Raw genomic sequence first — 21,682 nt, forward strand, 5'->3', positions numbered from 1 at the left:
ATAATTTGACATTTGATGGATATAACATAAATGTTGAGCTGATTTAATTACTGTGCCGTGTGTTAAGCACTATCTTTTTTTGTTTTTCTTTAAACTACCAGCCAAGAAATGTACATTTGACAGGGATTCTCACAGTTATGAATTCAAGCAGTAACAAAGTGCCTCATGTTACTACAAGCTCATACTTCTCTCAGTGAGGCCCCTCCATCACCTCAGATCCTTGTTTAGTTTCTGCAAAGTGAGTAGGACCTGGGACAAACACACATTTCCCGCTAGAAGATACAAGGAACATCTCATTTACAGAACAGGTTGCTCATCGGGCCCACACAAAAATCTACATAAGCCCCTATGTTTATACCACTCCTCTGACAACCATAAACCGAGTCCTCTGCGGACATTAACAGTCAGTGGTGTTTAGGTGACATAATTGGGGCTGAGAGGTGTATGTGGAGAGCGATTACGATGGTTTGGCTGTGAGAGCGGTGACCGGCGCAGGGGGATCCGCAAGGAAAGAAGCAAAAGAGCAGAGGGCGAGCTGTGGGCAGAGCCAAAGTGAAACTCAATGGACATAAATATTTGGGTTGATTTGTCATCATTATGGCCAGCTGGGTCTGTTTGCAAGCTAGTCGGTGTGGGAGTGGAGAGTGCCGGATGGATGGAGCAAGTAAGTGGGAGGACAGAGAAACTCGTTTAAAGAGCAAGAAAGGGACAGGGGATGTTAGAGAGTGTGGAAAAAGAGTGAACTCTGGTCTTAAGCTGAACATGAGCTGGTATACTGATATACTGTGGCTGTGATCCATAGAGGAGTAATGGTTACAGATTGGTCTCCAGGGCACTAATTGAACCAAATCCTCAATTTTTGAGCAGGCAAGTGTGGGAAATTGATTTTTTTTGATTGCTCAATTTATCATTTAGTGGATACGATTTCTTAAAGAAGTGATATATTTATGTCACAAGTTTTCAGAACCCATCTTCAGACTACTTGCCTTCTCTAACCAAGAGTCAAAAAGAAATGTATTTACAGTATAAAACAGAAAAGAGAAGCAATCCTTACGTCGACAAGGTTAAACCAACAAATGTTTGATTACCAGAACTGTTATCTTTAGTTATGCTGACCAGCGTATGTGAGTTAAAGTGTTCTGTTCCATTTGACTGAGCCTTACCCGAGCATTTCAGTGCATTTCATGTTTTTGAACACTACGCTGCCTGGAAAGCTTTCCCTCCCTAGTGCTCTGGACCCAGAGGATCCTCAGTGTAAAGCTCTATTTCTCTGTAAAGCAACACCAATATAGAAAGAGACACCAACCAAGCCCCCACAGCCCCCATCCCCACTCTCTCTCTGTCTCTCTCTCTGTCTCTCTCGCTCTCCCCATCTCTAATTGGGCACATTCTTCAGGAGTCAGTTATGTTTTTCACAGGAAGTGTAAGCACAAACAGAGGCCTGTGGTAGATGTGGAGAGGGAGGAGAGAGCCGAGTTAGACCCTTTTTTCAGCGTGACCTGTCTCTCACTGAGACAAATGTCTACCAATCCAGTCACGCACATGGGCTGGCACCCTGCCCTGAAAATGTTCTCATAGACTGCATAAAAAAGGATCGAGAAACAAACACACAACTGTGAGTCTCTTTCTGTTTTTGCCTCTACCTCAAAAACACAATATATAGTAAGATATATATCACATCTTGCACATTTCTTCTAGGTCCATTGACCTTTGTTTATCAGTCCAGGAAGAGAAACTTGTTGACTGACTGTCATTTCTAAATGACTGACCAGATAGCTGACCGGCTGACCGACCGGCTGAGAGAGAGAGAAAGAGAGAGAGACACACAGGGGACAGATTGATAGAGAGTAAGCTTGAGCTGTCCCAGAATGCCATTTGTTACGCCGTTCTCCAGACAAACAAATTTACGTCTCCTCTTCCAGAAGGTCAACTGTGCTCAAATTCATAAATAAGGGCGTAATTGGAGCAGGAGCGGCAAAGAGGCTCAAAGGTCCACAGCAGCCCAGTGCATGAGTTACTGCCTGACACTGACCTCAGTGTGTGCGCTTGACTGTGTGCCCGCAGCCATATGTTAAAGGTACTATGTAATGTTTGCATAACTGAGCGATGTTAACATCGCTTTTACAAATAGCAGACTCACACGGAGTATTTATGTAAAAATAAAGACTACCACAAGCGGGTACGGCTCCATAAATGCTATACACTAACACCAACAGCAGACGTAACACGGTGCGTATGTCTGTATACGCTGTGCTTTGTGTATTGAAAGAAAAGGTTCAACCCTGACAGAGTCTATTACAGGTAAATCCACAGGCTGCAGCAAGAATTGACAACTGATAAAAACGTTATTTCGATGAGACAGACAATAAATAATGCCAAAATCCACCGAATACAAATGAAAAAGGAAAAAAAAAAAAAAAGGATAACGGATGAATGTATCATGGACAAAATAAACAACTGTTATCAACAAGAACCAGTTTGAGTCTAATATCCATCCATTTTCTGTAACTGTTTATCCTCATCAGGTTCACGATGGGCCTGGAGTCTATCCCAGCTGACTTTGGGCGAGAGGTGGGGTACACCCTGGGCAAATGAGTTCATCACAGGGGACATAGAGACAAACAACCATTCACACTCACATTCACACCTACAGGCAATTTACCCAATCACCAATTAATCTATTAAGTGCATGTCTTTGGACTGTGGGAGGAAGCCTCTGGAGAGAACCCACACAGACACAGGGAGAACATGCAAACTCTACAAAGAAAGGCCCGAGCCGAGGTGTGAACTAGGAACAGTGCTAACCACCATCCAACCTGGAATAACATTGAAGATAGCCAGATGTTTCAGATGTCTTTTAATGAACACAACAGAATTTACTGCTCAGGAAATGTGAAGCCAAATATTAGACTATTTGCTTTCTAATGTCTTTTTTCCTATTTCAATCTGTATTGTATTGATTTTGAGATATATTATTTCCCTGAGGTTCAAGGTTGTTGTTTTTTTTGTATCAATTATTGATAATGGTAATTGTCTCAGGTGCTCTCATTTGATTGGTGCAGCCAACAACAACAACGGCCCATGAAACATATCTCTAATGAAGTCTTAACAGTCCGCAGCAATTCAACTTATTCTTTCACATGATCCACTCACACACATCCTTAGGTGTTCATTTAGTCACTTCACTGTTTTGTGCCTTGGATAATTATTTTCCAGCACCTTGTTGTGTGCACATATGTTAATGGCTTCTCTGCGCGAGCTGAGAAATTCATCTCTTATACACTTTTCTTTCTCACACTGCCTCTAGATGTGTGATGCATCCACGGGGATGCATCACACACACAAACAGGTGGATTAACACACACACACACACACACACACACACACACACACACACACAGAGTACAAAAACAAACAGATCATCTAAAGCAAACTGGCACGCAAAATGAAGAAGCATTATAGACGGCGACTGCATATATGAACGCAACCGTACAAGGATAAAAAGATAAGATCAACACAAATTCAGATATGTATATAAATATGCACAGGAGAGAACGCACATCCTCTTCTCTTTGAATATTCATTTTCTTTCACATGCAAAGTAGTTGCACTGGGTCTGGAATGTCACTTTTGGCCCCCAAGGAATACACTCAGTGGAGCGTCTCTGACAATTGCCAGACTAAATACTGGCACTAAACACCAGCCGCTGTTGTGGCAGGAAGGCTTGAGACAGCCATAACAAATCAGCTAGGGAACGGGGAACGGTCGGTTTGTGGTAGTTTATAGGGTTATTTTATGACGTACATCTGAAAAACATATCCAGGGATTTCGCACAGGGATCCTAACCGACCGGGCTGTATTCCTCCTGTAGCCAAGCCAGGAGTATCAGGTGTACAAGCAGTAGCAGGAGGACGGCAGTGATGCTGATGTTTAAATGCTTAGAAATGGACTGAGCAGATTTGTAATACGAAATAATTAAATGACTCTTTGGCCCGTATTATTTTTGATTAATGCCACAATATTTCGACTGTAGAGATGCAATTTAAATGAGACACAAAGCAACTCAGGTATTCAAGTTATTTGTCCATACAGTATGACGCCTGCAAAAAACATTATCGTGTAAAAAAAAACAAAATGGCTTTGAAATGGTACATTATCCAGCCATTCCTTAATTACGAGGCAAGCTGTAAATGAGATTTTGATGGATGTGAACTTCTGGATGAGTTGGAGAAAAGGTCGCGCAGCAGCGAGCAATCACAGCAACAGGAATGTTTAAAAAAAAAAAAAAAAAAAAAAAGGTTGAAAAACAAAACCAGCAGAAAGGAAAAAAACAACATCTTGCATATTGTTTGAAAATGTTTTCAATTAATTGCACCACAGATGTTCGACTCTACAAAAAAATGAAAATATAAAGCTTCATCAGCACCTTAAAACACAATCTACATGAGTTTAGGTAACAGGATTTGAAATGATCCGTTTTAACATCTGTGCAAATAAAGTTGTGAAATCATAGTATGTATAATAGCATTCAAGTTGTCAGCAGTCACTGGTAAACAGTAAATTGCGTGCTAAAAAACAGGCTACACCAATACAAATGTTGTTAATCATGAGGTGTTAAAGCTACGTGGAACTTACGGCATAGTGATGTCTTCATAATTAGCCTGTTGCACTATTTGTCTTCGAACATCCAAACTCATACTGTGAATTCAGGTATCACAAAACCTGTCCTGCTATTTTCACTTTTTTTTTTTTTTTTAAAGGGTAATTTGAGATGAAACTATTTTTGATTCTACATCTTGGCAGAGAATGCTCCCTCGTTTTTGTCTCCGTGAGTCTCGAGTGTCTAAAGCTCCCATCTTTCAGAGGCTCCAACCTCTGATTTGGCACACGGCTTTCTTTTGATGAATGCATTCCTACCTGGAGGCATTTTGTCGTTAAGTCACTTCGTTGTGGCCCTGGATGAGATCTAATTTGTCACAACATTATTTTCTGCAAGTTTATACTTTGAAGTGGGCTGATTGTGTACTTTAGGCACTGACTCATCATCTTTACGGAGCAAGACGCTCTTTGTCACAATCTAACTAATATATATTTCCATTCAGTTCACCACCGCAGTGCAAGCACAGGGTTCTGACAAGGTATAAAAGATTCTTCACAGCCTAAGTAGCTTGTTTTTTGTCCATATATTGAACTGTCTTCACTGCTAAACTAGCGTACAGTGGACCATCTTGCCCCCGCCCCCATTTCCCTCTCTCTAACTCTCCATAACTGAATCCATCCCCAGCTAGTCTTCCCTTCCATCCTCTCTTCACCTTCTTCAATCCCTTCAGTCAGCTCTCATCTATCCCTAAATCCATAGCAATCCTCATCTGGCTGCTCGTCCTCCATTTCTCCTTCCTGCTCCTACCTCTCTCTTAGATTCTCTTTCGAGCCTCTCTCCTCCTTCTCTCCACCCCCTTGTTCCTCCCTGTCTAACAGCCGTTGGGGAGTTTTTACATAGTGTTGAGCAGAGTTTAGTAGGCCAAAGAAGACGCTGTGCCAGATTCTGCACAGTGTGTTAAGCAACTAGAAGGAATATCAGCATTACTCAACACAAAAACCCCTGTATCCACCCGCCTCCTCGGGCCTAAGCTCACATACTGCAAGGCTGCCGTCAGCAGCAGACGGAGAGGCTATGCAGGGGATTGTTTTACTCAGGGTCAATGTGAGAACAATGCCGCATTGTAACATCATTGGAATCACCGCTTGCTATTCTGCCTCTGTGCACCTGGATATGTCATACCAGATGTGTCGAGAGTAGTAAGGTTTTCACATCAAAGACAAAGATCAAATCGAAGTCCCCCCCCCCCCCCCCCCCACGCACTTATTTTTCAGATTTTCCTATCCATCGGTCTATTTCAGTTCTTATTTTCAACATAGGTGCTTTTAGTATTTCTGTTGGTTTGGCATACTGGCATGACCACAGAGTTAAGGACCTTTCAGAAGCGCCTCTCCGAGTGATTTAAAAGGAAGAGAGTCAGCCTGTTCTGGGCAGACCATCCCGGGCTGTCAATCCCATGACTTACTGGAAACCAAAGGGGAATGATCTGTGCTTCCCAGCTCTCACAAGCAGAGTTCAATCAGTGCGGGTGTGGAGCTTTATCCAAAAGTGTCACAATCGCGTGATAAATAAAGTGAGCACTGTCGGGCAGCCAGCTAGAGCGAGAGATGTAAGAAATAAGACGGTTAGGGAGGGGGCAGAAAGAAATCGAAAAAAAAAAGAAGTAACAGAGAGTGGAAGATAGATAGGGATGCAGACGTCTGCCAAAAGAGAAGAGGTGCAGTGTCGGAGTTGTCCGGACCTTGGTAGTGTGATTTATTCATGAGATAAGTCACCATGGCTGTGGAACAGGTGAGTGTAATGGTGTAATGTTTCCCCCTTGCCTGACTGCTTGCCTCAGTGACTCTGGCCTGCTGTGCTCTTGTCGGTCTGCTGGAAGAGTTTAATGCAAGCAACACTTGGACACGGTAAGGGATCACAGCCAGTATAGATAAACACAGGACATCTGGGTTCAAGCAGGTTAGAACAAACTCACCAGTGACACTATCAGTCCCTCTGTATCTTCAAAGGTAACTGAAGTCGTTCGTTCTTTCCACTTAGTGGTAGGTTGACAGTGAGAAAGACATGGTTTACAGTTCATTCATAAATGTTTCTGTCTGGCTTCAATGGGAACATACAACTGTTTCCTTCAAACAGCGTCTTGTTCACCACTCAGTCCTTCCTTATATACTGTATCTATTCATAAAGCTTCTCAGGGGTCTTATTTAGCATCACAGAGCAGGCTGAATGGCCATAAATCTCAAGAAAAGATGTGCAATTGTCCCATATCAGCAATCCTGTTGCAAGCCACTTTATGAATCAAAGCCTGGGATTATAGTTCTTTCCTCTGACAATTACTCCGGCGTTTTTCTTTGTTTTTTTTGTTTTTTACAAGGATCCTTTACTGAGCTGCACTCACTCAAAACAACTGAAAACACAGAGTAGCAATTGCAATAAAGTCTCCTTTTTTTCCGCTTTTGCAAATTCAAGAGGCTATTTGGACTTTCTGTTTTTATTCCTTCCCTTTATGATGTCACCCCTGAGTGTGATGCGCGCACATTTGCGAGCAATTCAAAGATAGTTAGTGGAACACAGAGCTTAGACTCCGGAAATCCTCTCTCAGCTAATGAATCTGGCAATTGGTTTTATATTTCATTTCAAATTTAAATCTTGCATGACGGAAATGATCCCAGTCCACTTTTTTTATTCATCACCAAAAAAAGCTCTCCTTCAAGGTAGAATAACAATTGAGAGTGTACATTCTTTTCAGCATTCTGTTTTCCCAGTCCGACATAATATTTTCATAAGTCGGGGCAAATTGTGAGGAGACATCAAAGATGAAAATCAGCGGTGGTCTGGCCTATTGTGCTCTCTAAAAGGTTTCTAAACTATTTATTTACCCTCCAATGGAGACTTTTCATGAGATGATAGCAGTGGACTGTTATTGTTGTGGTGTGTGGCCCTCCATTCTCTGCCTCAATGTGTGGGGCTGGGCTCTGAGAGAACAGCGTTCGCGCTATTGTACCACCGCACAGATTACCACATGAACAGGAAGCTCCTCAGCTCAGTCGTCTGCCAGAAGCAGATCACCTCTTAAATACCCAAGACAGCAGAGGCATTGTGGGGATGAATATGAACGTGGGTCTGCTCAAAACCATGGACAGATATTACCATCACAATGATCCCCATCTTTTTTTTTTTCTCTTTGTATAATTTCAAAGACCCAGCGGATGACAAGGAGGTGAGGCTTGCCACACACAGAAAGCATTCGTCGGGCCAGGGCGACATTCCTTCATTTTTTAGTTCAGACAGAATGTGCTGGAAATGCATAATTAATTAGTTACAGGCTGTCACAAGACACCCAACTTATCTTTCTCCAATTCCATCGGTCTCAGCATATTTTAGGACTCATCTCGAGGCTCAATGATCTGTTACAGTCACCAAAGCAGAACTAACTCATGGCAAACTGCTCAGCTTCATACAAGTAATCTCACTGATCTTCCATTAAGGGATACAGAGTTACAACTTGGTTCTCTGAAGGCACAGGTTGAGGTAATTAAAGCAAACATTAAGAAAAGCAGACAAAACGAAAGAGCCTCGAAAGACAGTTTGCTGTTTAGCGTGTAGTGAAGGCTACAGCTGGATGGCAGGTGTAGAAGGGACTCAAGATAATGAGGCTGAGTCACGATTTGGAAAAGTAAACAACTCCCGACTGACTGACAAGGAAACGGCACACTGCGGCTCCATCGGGCCCCTTCAGCGTCAAGTCTGGTCCCACTTCTGGTCAACTTTTTCCAGACTTGTGTATTATTGTTGAGAAAACATAACAGCTGTACTCGATACCTCCAAATTGTGGTTTGGGGGGCAGCACAGGAAAAAAAAAAAAAATGAAAAGGCTACATGAATCCACTCAAAGAGAATGTAAGCTGCTCATGAAAACTCTGCAGCAGCTGTCTCTGACACTGAGGGGTCGAAATCTTTAGACTTCTAAGTGATTCTATTTTTGCACCGCACAACTAAATTTAGAAAAAAGATTTAGCCAAAACTTTGATTACTGATGAAAAAAAAAAAAATCTGCTCTCTGCAAACACTGTCTTATTTAATTTTCTATCCTTTTTAGAAACCGAAGTTAGTTTGGTATCTTTGAGATACTACTGACTTCTGTCCACATCCCCTTTGCATTAAATCTACATCTCATATAGTGCTATGGACAGGGCTTCCTTATTTTTAATCATTTCTAAATTCTCTACAATTATCACTTGTCAATATGTCGCAGCTGCTTGTTGCAGACTGGAATTTGTCAAACCCAGAGGGAGAAAAAAAATTTACAAGGGAGAGGAGAGAAGAGAAAAGACAAAAGAAGAAAGACAAATTGAAGGACATCATTTCTGTGCAGTTTCTGGTTCGTAGCCCGAGCTTGGTATTATGTGTCATTGCGTACGCGTTTCTCAGACAGGGAGGTGCACTAATAAATGAGCAAAGCGGTGCTATTGTACGAGCATTAAACTATTTCAGCCCGGTGGTTTTTCAGAAACAAGGGAGCAACAGAGAAGAAAACACTGAATCTAATGCCAGCTAAAGGGCACTTCAGCTATTCCGGTGACAAACAGGACCATGCCTAATGTATATTACCAAACAGAGATTGAAGCAGCCATTTCTGAGTACAAGCAAGCGGGCAAGGAGGCAGTCAGGATCTCTATTTAAAGACATCTGAGAGATCAGCATTCTCTTCTCGCCTCCTTCCCTGCAGCAAAACAATAAATAACTAAATCACAACACACTTAAAAGCCCCACCGTGCCACAATATCCACATATATCCTTCTCTCCACAGTCCCACTCCTCTCTTAACTGCTCTAAATTATTTCAATTCTGCGAGAGAGAGAGAGAGTAAAAAAGTCATTCACATAAAGTAATCAGTCTTGGCTCCCTCTTTCTCCCTGCGACAGACTTATTTGACAACTCTGCTACATTAAACAGCTCACTGGTGAAAAGAGAGAGAGAGAGAGAGAAAAAAATATATAAAAGGAATGCATCCAATTATTCATGCATAATGATAGCTCTGTTATCCAGTGAGGCAGGGGCTCCCACACAAAGCAGTTCTAATACATCTTAAGTACTGACAATCGCCAGGAGTCACATTTGACGGGCACCTAATTTTCGCAGCGCTCCCGTCATTCCTCACGAGTTACGGCCCATTGGCGTCGTCTCACAGACTTACAGTATTTATGATGAGGTGATGGTCCCGAGGAACATGAACTTAGTGTTTCCCAAAAAAGAAACAAAAAAAAAACAGCAACATTAGCAGGCCTTGGCCGGCCGGCACTAACATGGGGTCATGTTTCAGGCACTGGAGCTGGCTGGAGCTCTGAACGGACAGTTAACAAGCAGGATCTCCCTCCACAAAACCCACCCACTCCCCAGTATATGGCTGTGAAGACCTCCTATATAGACATGAGCTCAAGGTTCACAGCACCTCATTGCCTTAGCTACTACCAAGCAATAAATTCTAGAGCAGGAATGAATTGGTTGACCTTGAGGGTAGCCGGTGTTGCAAGTTGCAATCTAATACCGTACATTATCCTATCTGTCCCCGCTGTTCCTTTTCTATTTTTCTCAAACATGCTCGTTGTTAAATAAATTATGCATTTATCCCATTTTTAGATTGAAAATCATTCGAATTGCCTCAAAAATCAAACACCGGAGATCGCAGAGGTTATTTGTGCTTAAACTGTAACAGCGCTGGTGCAGTACACAGACCGTTTAGACTTTAACAAATGCAGCAGTGGTGCTCAGGTGGCTTGGCCCTCTCTATTGCCCTCCGTCACAGCTCCTAGTCGATGGGTTGCTCTTAATAATTCATGGGCTGTAAGAATCGGCATGCCCTAATTGGTGGGCAGGCTTAATACTCTCAGCAGGGACCAAAAACAAAAGCAGCTAGCAGCTTTTTTTTTTTCCCTTTTCCCAGGCACATCGAGGAAAAAAATTGACTTGCCTCTCTTTGGTTTCAAGTTAAAAGGCCCCTCCTGAAATCCAAGAAGCACCTTGAAGCACACCAGCTCATGCATGCGGGAGCAAACAGCGCAAGCAGTCGAATCAGGCTACCTTTTACATGCTTTGAGAGTGAAGTGTGGCAGGATGTATTCACCCTTCAAACCAGACCCACTCTCCTCTCTCTCTCCTTCATAGAGCAAGGATGAAGTGTCGCTGGGTGCCGGGATAAAAAGGACACCTCAAAAGCGTGTTCACAGGTGTCGATGATGCCACTGCATAATACATTGACGTCTGTTCAGCAGTCAGCAATCACTGGGTGAAGCTTTAGGGAATACGTTTTGCGTTGTACGTATTATGTAAATGTATTCTACATATATTTATTAGTACAAGATGGTGCGCTTTGCATTAGATCTGAACAAAAAAAAAGAAAAAAAAAGTGGTGAAGGTTTAGGACTGACACATACTGACAAAACATCAGAGGACGAGGAGAAAAGAATAAAAAAAAAGAGACATCTTAAGGGCTGTAATAAATTTGTCAATCGCTATAACCATAACACAGAAGCTAATTTTTCAAAATATATGGTTCTATTCGCTGTGAAAAATATTGCAAAGTCAACTTCTGCTTTGCGATGTGATCAATGTGATATAAAGTATTGTCATTTTTCAGGCACTTCATTTCATGGATTAGCCAAAAACAGACATTCACATCTGATTGTTATCCCAATTAAATGACTGAGACACTACAACATCCATATGATGTAAACTTGATATGAAAAAATGTAATATACTGTGCTGTCTTCACAACTATCTGCTCTCTGAAGACTCTCAGCAGGTTGCTGATGTCTGATTAAAGTCCTCAGATTCTTTCCTCCTTAAGATCCAAGCACAATTTCTCTAACTCGCGTTTAATTTCACTGCACTGGTGCCAAAAACTCTCCCTCTGCGCTGCTTTGCATCCTATTCTTCAACCTTTCAGTCAAACATTTCCCTCCTTCCGACCATTTTGTCGGTTACTGCTGTGGCAACACTTGAATCTTTTCCTTTGTATACTTTTTAGAAACTCAAGTGCGTGATCGAGTTCTGTTTTGCCTGGCTGCAAAGGCACAAGTGAAGAGATACTGTTGGGCTCTTACTGAAAAGAAAAGAAAGGAACGTAGAAATGTGACGGTGAAAAAGACAGAGAAAGTAAAAGAGGGACCTTCGGCGGATGCTTTTCACCTTGAGAGGCTGCTGACGATTTGCTCTCAAGCTGCTTCGTGAGCCTGCTGTCCTCCCTCCCTCCTTCCACTCCCTCCTCCTTTGCTTCCTCGCATTCACTTTTATCGAATTACAGGGGCGCAGTCTCACCCTGCGCCACGTTTTAAACGCCACTAATGCATCCCAGCATGAGGTAGGGTAGCTGTGTCATACTGTAGCCGGTGTGTTCCAGACAATTACCACCAACGAGGACGGCAAAAGGCCCTAATGGAGAGGAAACAAATAGGTGCGGAGAAGCACTCCTTTGGATGACTCATTAAACAACAAGGCTATCACGCCCTGTGTGATTTCAGTTTCCCTCAAAATGCCTTAACGATGTCACTTGTCTGTAGCCATTGATTCCTCTCTCCCTGGCTTGTAATTGGAAGAAGAGTAAGTGTGGTCTGAAGCCGTGAGATGAGGGCAGACATTTTTAGATAATATAATCATCCCTCTTCCAGGGTCTGTATCTTAAATGATCATTTATGTATAATGTAGTCCTATTGATTTAATTGTATTTTGTTGAAGCAAATATTCCGATTGATTTGCCATGGCTTCATTAACCCCTAAAAACAATCTAATAATACACAATGTGCCAGAGAGTGTGATTGGCATTTGATATTACCAGCAGTTACCTTTGTATATTTAATATTTCTTTTCTTTTCCGAAGAGAACAAAGCTTGCTTCCAGTTTTCCTGTCTCCACCCAGTCTAGGCGCAGGGGGGAAGGAAGGGTCTGATGCGATTAAACAAATGTGCCACCGCCGCATGTGAGCCGAAAAAAACCTCCCTAACCCGGGTCATCACAGGTGAAAACAAACCAGGTTTTATTAGAGGAATGATAGACAGTTTGGAGAAGGCAGGGGGGCAAAGTTTTCAAAGCGGGCCGCTAAAACATGCACCATATCCCAGCAAGGAGATTGGATTCCAACTACAGGCTCGGGGCAGCATCACTGGGGTCACTCCACAATCTGCACGGGTCAGAACCAAGGCAGTGCTACAAGCCAGTTTGACGTTCTCCATTAACTCACCCTCACTAACCCACAACACAAACCTGTGCTACTAAACAGAAAGAATAAGAGAGAAGAAAAAGGGTAGGACAGAGTATCTGGAGAATTGTGTGTAAAAGAAAGAAAGATTATATTAAAACAAACAAAAAAAATGTTCAAAGAGTGTCATTATAAAATGAAAGACCCACAATTTGAAGTTAAGAATAAACACAAATAAATGTACTGAACGTAGTCTTATTAAATGACTGTCAACATTGAAACCGAAGCTGTGCAATATCATTTAAATTACAGGCTCAAGATGATCCTCTGCAAAATACAACATATTTGAGGTTAGGATCATCTACACTGTTAAAACAGGCTTTTGGTGAAATGATGTTCTTTCAAGTAAAAGTCTTTACGTACACTGACAGCTGCTGTTTTCCCTCACATTCTGTGGTTTCGGCTTCATATTTTTTCAGCTTAAACATTTACATGTAAGCATTGGGGACTGATGTAAATTCTCCAGACTTGCATACTGTTTGGAAACATGATAGCAAAAGAGCTTGTTTGGCACAGGCTGTGCCGGGTAGCATATACAAAGTCTATAGAGTCAGCTAGCTGCCACAAGCCACAGCTTTATTTAAAAAATTCACCCAACCTCAAATGACTTGTGGAAGTCAGTTCCTGAAGGAAGGTTATTCAGGGTAGTTGAGCGCTCAAAACATCTGAACCAGCATTACAGCTTACAGAAATTTCATGCTTACAAGCAGGAAAATAAAAGGCCCACACATGCAAGCCAATCTAGTATCGACTCGCTCTGCTTTGTGACCGGTGGGAAACAGAAAAGTGAATGTTAAACACCGGTGGTACTGTAAATGTCTCGCCACAGTGATATTGGCAGCTGCAATGTCATTACAGTGTTTTAGTGTGTTTAGGTCTTAGAATAACAGCGCTTGTATTCTGGCATAAGTACAGGTGTAGCTGTCTCGCATACCCAGAGTCCTCTCTACGCTTCATTTCACCCCATTTTACCACTAGGCCTGTGTAAATGGTTACAATAAGTACTAACAACTGCACACTATACAATAAATGTCATCTTAACATTTACCTTAGCCTTGAAGTTATTCATTTTTTTTAATGATATCTTTAAAACATATGACCCTCTGTAATTATATAATTCAAATTACAAAGCAGAGCACTTCATCTTGACAATGGGACCTCACAGAAGCAGCATATTTGCGAGCCCTGTGATATAGATTTGTGGTGCCTGCAACAATGATCGCCTCTGTCGGAGACATCATGGGAGCTGTTGATAACCGCCAACAAAAACAACAAACCACGCCAGCGTAATTATGCATGTCCACTTTAACATAATATGGGAAGAACATGAGATGCGTGGGAGCGAGGGGTGACTGTCGTGTTGCGTGGGGGTGGGAGGTTTGTGCGCGTATATACGATTGTGTCTGCATGTATACGTATGTATGTGTGTGTGTGTGTGTGTGTAAGACTGACTGAATGTGTGTCCATGCTGGATGATTGTGTGACAAGAGAACAGTAGCCGGGATCTAAAGAACACATGTTCAGGGTCCTTTTGAGAGCCGTGCTTTGAGTTGACAGTATTGTTTGGGTTTGGGTGGATGTTTCAAAGGGCCGCTTGGGATAAAAGACTGTAGGGCTTATGGTCGCTGCACATTTTTCCATCCCAACCTTTTTTAGCCATCAACTTTGACAGATTGCAGGCTGTATTGTTTTTCACACTACGACAACAGGCCAACTACATATATGTTACAGATTTGCAGACTGAAAAATGATTCATAATGTGGTGGTGAGTATGAAATGAGTTTAATCTTGATTTGTTTGTCATTATTTCTAATGTTACTGAAATATCATCCAATATAATTCTCTGGCAACGGTAAAAAGTGAAAAAAGTCTGTCTGTGGTATGAAAACCTCATAAAATTATGATATAAATGTAGGTTTTTTTTCTCCAGTGCAGGCTTTGGTCCTTTTTGTTTTTGCCATCATTTCTACCAGTTCAGACAACACAGTACTCAAGTAAAAAAGACAGAGCAACAGCGTGGCAGATGATCAGACAGGGTGTCATCAAGTTAAATGTCCAGTGTATAAGATTGGGTCCTTTCCTGTTTTGTTTTTTTTTGCACGTTTTGCAGCCACTGTGGTTTCTAGATTACTTTATTGCATTATTTGGAGGTAAAGCAGACGTACGAATATGCAGACTGCACACCCAAAACGTCCGTAATAATCCCCCATTGCAAAGGAAAACTGGAAAGCACAAAAAAGCAATTACAGTAGATCAAAAGTTGAAAGTCAGTCTGGAAACTCTGACGGATGTTTACAATCTGCACTTTGGGTAATAATTTATTTTCTCCTACAAAATAAAATTGGCCAACCTGGAGGTTTGTTTTAAACCTGTATGCCCGTCTGACGGCTCATTTGCCAGCACGTCTGACGTCTTTGCAGGGATGTCGTCATGTTCCCACTCTCAGCGTTCACTTGGTGAGTACAATTACTGACGGCCAAAATTATGGAAATCAGACCTGAGCTGTAATAAACCAGAGTATCTTTAAAGTCTACATGGTCATTTATAAAAGCTTTATGATCCTAGAGGGCGCATAAAATACTTTTTGTAGTTCCACAGATCCATGGGCCTCAATAAGGAAATCTCTTAAATCCCACGTTTGATTTGTCAGAGATACAAGGTTTTAATCTGACAGCAATGGAGGGATGGAGGGAGGCTCGATGGCTGGCTGGCTGGCTGGCTGGCAGGCAGGATCAGTCAGTCAGGGTGACCTCATGTGTTTGGCACAGGGAATGCCTATCAGGTTTCCCTCTGTGCAGATTCCAGTTTGCTCACTCCGCACCAGCCCCAGGACCCAACCCCCTGAGGCATGTGTGCATGTGAGTGTTTGTGCGGATGGAGAGATAATTGCATGTGTGTGTGTGTGTGTGTGTGTGTGTGTGTGTGTGTGTGAGTTTGTGTGTGAGGGTGAATGAGACAGAGAGGTAGAGAGATAAATTATATGAGATAAATTATTCAGATCAACCATGGAGGAGAGAGAGAGAGAAAGAAAGAGAGAGGCAGAGAGGGAGAGACTGCAGGAGGGTGAACAGTGTGTCAGTCCCCTCCAGTGAACTCTGTGAACTCAACAGGGCTCCCACCCTTCCTCACATACCCTCCCACCCCCCCTCCGCCTCCTTCCTCTACGATTAACGTCCTGCTCTCTCATGTTTCCTCTCAGGCTGTTATGTATGCACATGATAATGTGGGTCATTGTGTATGTTAGGGTTCTGAAAGTGTGTGAACCTTCTCTCACATGTTACGAGTGTGTGTGTGTGTGTGTGAGGAGTTCAATGCTTGATGAATATGCAAAGAAGAAGAAGCTCCTTACTCACTGAAATCCGGCGATATCTATTAGTTTAAACATTTTAAAGGTAAGTGATGAAATGTTCGGAAGGTCAATTTTGGTCAGGATTTTGTGGACCCATTTTTTAACATTGTAAACACTAGTTCATACTATTATTCAGAGCTACAAGACAAGTTGGAAGAAGTCCTGAAAATCCTATGGATGAAATCATAACAGCTCCTAAGCTTGGATGTCAACACAATGGAGCAAACTCCATCTGCTGATGAAGACCAGATGATACAGTTCTGGAAAAGCTTCGAGTTGGGATTGTTTTGTCAAACGTTTTACAACAAAAGGACTCAATAGGAAAGACTATTTATTCATATTAATGGAAATAGAGCGTCTTAAATTCCCTTTGCCGTTCATCAAAATCAAAACAGACATGAGATAAATATTTTGGTAAGACATGAGAAAGCTTAATGAATTTTGGTATTTTACCAAATTAGAATCTATGCCAAATAATCTTCCACAGGAACCCCACCTTTGCAGCAGTTACCCTACAGTAACCTTGTCTGACCCGCTGTCAAACAATGGGCTTGGTAAGTGCACACTATTGGCAACTATCACTATGGTAACAATACAGCACACACTGCCAGCGATCCTCTTAATAAAGCCTCAACAGGCTCAGAGGCTTCCCATTTCACAAATCACTGTGGCAACCACCATGCAGTCACACCAGCAGAGAAACGTACGATGCCAAACACACACACCAATCACACACATGGGTTAAACAGATGCGACATGCTAGTTAATGCTGCCACACATCAGCCCATGAGAGCCAAGCGTCCTCCATAACCCTTGAGTGGGGAATGATGGAGCAGGGGCCGCCTGCTGTAGCTCCGGCTGGCTGTTAAACTGCTATCTATAACTAAACAGATCAGCAGATCATCCTGCACGCCACAGGAAGTCTACATAACTGGGGCACAGAGTTCCTAAACATTTCAGAGGGAGCGAGCGTCAACAGTCGTCTTAACGATTACACCGGGTCTGTGGCGGAGGAACGTTGGCTCAACATTGCAAGAGTGTTTATCCAATGTTTGCAGTAAGGCGGGGTAATGTCAGCTTAGTGATTAATTGCAAGCCCAAAGTGCTGAGGACACAGAATCTGCTCTGAATGGCGCCGACTGCAGCTCCTACAAGGGTTTATTGCTTTATCGGCTGAATCCTAATGTGACCCTCTTCCCTTCCCTCCCACTGACTGTTCCAGCGGTGCTCGAGCATCCCAAAATATTCGGCAAGGTGTCTCGGTGCTTAATTGCCCGATATACTTTAAGTTCTCACCGTTGAGGAAAATTTCTCCTGACATTTACCATTGATAACCTGAAATAAAATGAGCATTTAAGAAATATTTCTAGTGCAGCATGTCTGCACTTTATACACATCTCTATGGGTTGATAAAAAAGTTCCCTATATAGCACGATTCCTGCCAATATGTTGGGAGAAGCATAACATATGGCGATTACACAACCATGCAGCTGTTGTTTTTGGGGGCTAGAGATAAATAATGGATACAAGTCCTCCACAGGGTACTCAAGACAGCTAATGAGAGAGAGAAAGCAGATAGGGAATTAGTAACTGTTTTTCAAAGCCACGGTTTTTCTAACATTTTCATAAGAGCCCAAGGACAAAAAAATACAGGAGGACAAAAAAACATCAGTATTCATCATCTGTAAAAGTGCTCAAATGCTAACATTTGCATTTATTCAAAACTTGTACCGCTTACATTGTGCATTTTTAATACAGGCACAAAGCAGGACCATTTTTTACTTAAATGCATGTGAAAGCATCGATTCCTCCGCGCATTTCCTATCTCGCGCACGCTCTTCCTCTCTCCAATGTGGGTGACCTTAATAATTTAGGGGGAAAAGGGGAGAGAGCAGAGATAGCATCTGCCTCCGTGTAGATTGTACAGAGGGAAACTAGTGTTCTGCATCAAACCCTCCAGTAGGTTTGTCATTTTCAGGCGTTCACCCGCTCCATACTGAACCCTCTCGGTGTATGCACAGGGGGTGTCTGCAAGGCAACATGATTAACTATTGAAAAGGAAGAGAAGCGGCATCTTGTATGGAGACTACATATCATAATGACACTTTTTAATTCTGTTGCCAATGGCTGTTTATGTGCTACTAATTACTGGTGAAGAATAATAATCTCTCCTCCAATTGGACTGTATCACGCCGAAGGCTTTTCTCCTCTTCTTCTTTCCATTTATCCTGGTTTGTGACTCCGCTGGCTCGGCTCACTCCCTGCATCAGTGTCCTTGCGATCTAATTCATGCCGCCTACCTGTCCCACTCGGTGTTTTTCCATACGCTGACTAATGCACACACATTATGGCCTCGGAATCGGTTGGAGCAGTGGAAAGAGGGTTTGCCAGGCAAACCATTCAGGCAAAATCTGAGAGGGTGGCTTGAGTCATTTAACTCAAATAAAGCCGGGAGAAAGGCCTGTTTGCTCTTGGTAATCCCCCACTTGCTCGACAAGGCTTCGCAAGGTTCATCTGCTGCGCTAAATTGGTGCACGTATCCTTATTTGTATAGGAGCTCATTGTGGCTGGGTGAGAGGGAGAATCTGACAGGACTGGCAGTTATTCAAGCCCTCATGCCTATTTGCTTATCCTCATTCATGGCAGAATTGGCTTTTTCCGGAGCCATTTTTCAAGCTATGCGTGACATGGTATTTTCATTGAGCCTGCCACTACTAATGCAGCTGTGCAGAGTAAATATCGCAGGCAGCAAGTATATGTGTTTAGGAGAGGGCCAACCTGGGCCTCCCTATAGCAATCAGTGGCAAGGCTACACTACAATTTGCATGTCTGTGGCTGGTGTCTCCTCGGGTTTCCACGTCTGAAGGTGAAAACACCAGGTCATCAATTTGTGCTGCCACGGTGGAAATGCAATTCTAATTCCTTAAAGTGCGACGCGCGCTGGAAGGCATTTTCTTTGTCAGACTATGACGTCATTAGGTCAGTGAAAGACCACTATGAAAAATGAGACTGTTGATCTTTCTGTGTGTCTCTTTTTCTCTCCACAGGTGGCTTTCCTGATCCCCCTATTCTGGCTCTCGGCGCCAAAAAAAAGGATCAAACTTCACACAATACGGTGCACAGCGTATAGAAACATTTTACTCCCTTCTGTAGGACTTTCCAGGAAAACTGTTTCATGGATTGCACACTGTCGCCTATAGCAGACTGTTTTGATTATGAGCTCATCGCTATTAGGCACTCGCAGTTTGACATAATTTGTCTGGTTATGGGGCTGATCACAGAACAAGTCTACAACCCAATAATAAGCTGAAACTAGCAGAGAATGACACAACTGTCTGTGCCTCTCTTTTCTCTAGAGAGTGCAATCAGGATCAGCATGGGGAAATCGTCTTTACAGCACTTCACAAGTACAAGGGCTTCATTTGGTTAACATTAACTTCACAACACCACCACTCGATGACGTTGATGAGACATTTAGTTGTGATCATAAAGCAGGCCTCTGCCTCCCTCAAATGCCCTCAGTCAAGAAGGCAAAAAGGCAATTCTGCCGCAGTGGGAGCCATGTGGAGATCCTCTGGTGCGCTGCTCCTCAAAGCGTACGCAGCAGCCACTCGTTAAAAATGCAGGAGCAATTACTCTGGCTGAGTCTGAGTCAGTGAACGCTACCAAGCCGAGCTGCCGCCACCTCCTCCTACCCTTCCACCGCCGCTGTTGCTACACCAGCAACCTGAGCATTCTTCATGTGAACTGGCATGCCAAAGGTAGGCCAGCAGACGCAGCAGACACCGAAAGCTTCAGTTACACTAGAACAACAAAAGCCCTTCTCTGCCTGACTGTCTGTCTGTCTCTCACGAGGTGCAGTCAACCCCCCCTTCCACCCTTCCCTCGCCCTTCTCGACCACGTGACAGCCTGACGTCTTTCACCAAGAGCTCAGTGTCCTGTCCTGACCTAACTCACCTCCATCCTCTTACCCTCATATGGGGCCAAAAAACATACTATCTGCCTCTTTTTTAAATTTCAGGTATGCTGTTCACATAAACTTGGGAAACTTGGGAGTCTATTCATCACTTCTGTGGCTCCGGTTTGAAAACATGTTGCATTCCTTTTAATTTGTGGACGGAACGTGCCTCACGGATAAGTCAAACATGCTGTAAAACATCAAAACCAGACACAAATGACATTATAAATGGAAACAAACACACATAACTTTCAGTAATATATTCGGCTGTTCACAGGTGTTGTTCGTGCTGTGTAGAGCAGTGCTATTCTCAGGATAGAGAAAGCACACACTGAAGGATTCGTTCTTGTTCAGACATATTATTTGGTATTTATTGAGCAGCAACAAGAGCCAACAGAAGTTTCAACAAAGTTAATAATCCCTTTATCTCTTTTTCAACAAAGTTGATAATCCCTCACTAAACACATTCACTCAAATGTGTTCCCTTCATTTGGAAAATATTAACTATAATGTTGCCAAATGTTGCCAGACAATTCTACATTTTTAACATTTACCATTTTCACAGAACAATTCCCTTGAAATGCTAAAATGTTTTAGGTGGGTTTTGTTATACCCCATATGCTCTTCTGTATGTTAATATAGGCTGTGTGTATTAAAGGGGTCTACACAGGAGGTGTCTCTCCAACCACTCATGTCATCCTGCACAGATGGCAGGACACCATGCCCAGCAGACAGCGGGGGCTCCCGGAAATAGAGAAAGAGGCACGCAAAAGCAATGGAGGATGGGAAAGAGTGATTACAAAGAGGGGTCAAGATGAAAGAGAATTTAAAGATGAAGGGAGTCTTGGCAAAAAGTCGAGCAAGGAAGAGCGACCTGTGCAAAAGTCATACGCGAACAGTCGAGGATGAGAAAAGACAAAATTCTGAGACGGTACCCCACCTTCGTCAGAGGCAAAAGGGGAGACGGAAAATAGAGCATGAAAACGCCAGGCGAGGCCCTTGCCAGAGCGACAGAAGAATGAAACAGTGGGCCAGGGTAGACAGCTCCAGGCAGATACTATGTTACAGAAAGAAATGCTAGTAAAAACAAGAAAGAGGGGAAAAGCAGGTGTATTTGTGGAGTCCTGCCACGTTGTTGGGTTTGAAGGGCACATCATGTGTCTCGTTTCATCTGGCTCTAAATCTGAAGCAACATCTTTCCTGTCTCTCTCTGTCTCGCTTCATGTTGACTCCACATGCCTTTCTTGCTCTGCAGGTAGACTCCAAAAATACAGAAAACTCAAGAAATATGTGTTTCATTTCAGGTCCAACATCTAATGCACTTAAAATTGTTTGTAAATTTAAGTCATTCCTAATATTCACAGATTATAAAGACCACCTGTGGTCCAAAGCTCACATCCACAATTTATTAAAACTCACAAATGATCCAGGTTTAAGGGTGTGTCTAAGTGTGTGTGCCTCGTTTCAGAGCAGTGCCTTCGGAAGCTGGTGGGGATTGAGTGTCTTAACCCAGGTTTTTT

The 21,682-nt window shown here is 42.8% G+C and overlaps 1 protein-coding gene across 8 annotated transcripts in view; it reads right to left on the bottom strand.

The window, feature by feature from the left end:
* The window catches only part of rbms3 (RNA binding motif, single stranded interacting protein), a 278,332-nt gene that overhangs the window by 164,618 nt on the left and 92,032 nt on the right, over positions 1-21,682 (bottom strand). The window lies entirely within an intron of this gene.

This window comes from Larimichthys crocea, chromosome XIII (genome assembly GCF_000972845.2).
Source record: "Larimichthys crocea isolate SSNF chromosome XIII, L_crocea_2.0, whole genome shotgun sequence".
NCBI classification, from domain to species: domain Eukaryota; kingdom Metazoa; phylum Chordata; class Actinopteri; family Sciaenidae; genus Larimichthys; species Larimichthys crocea.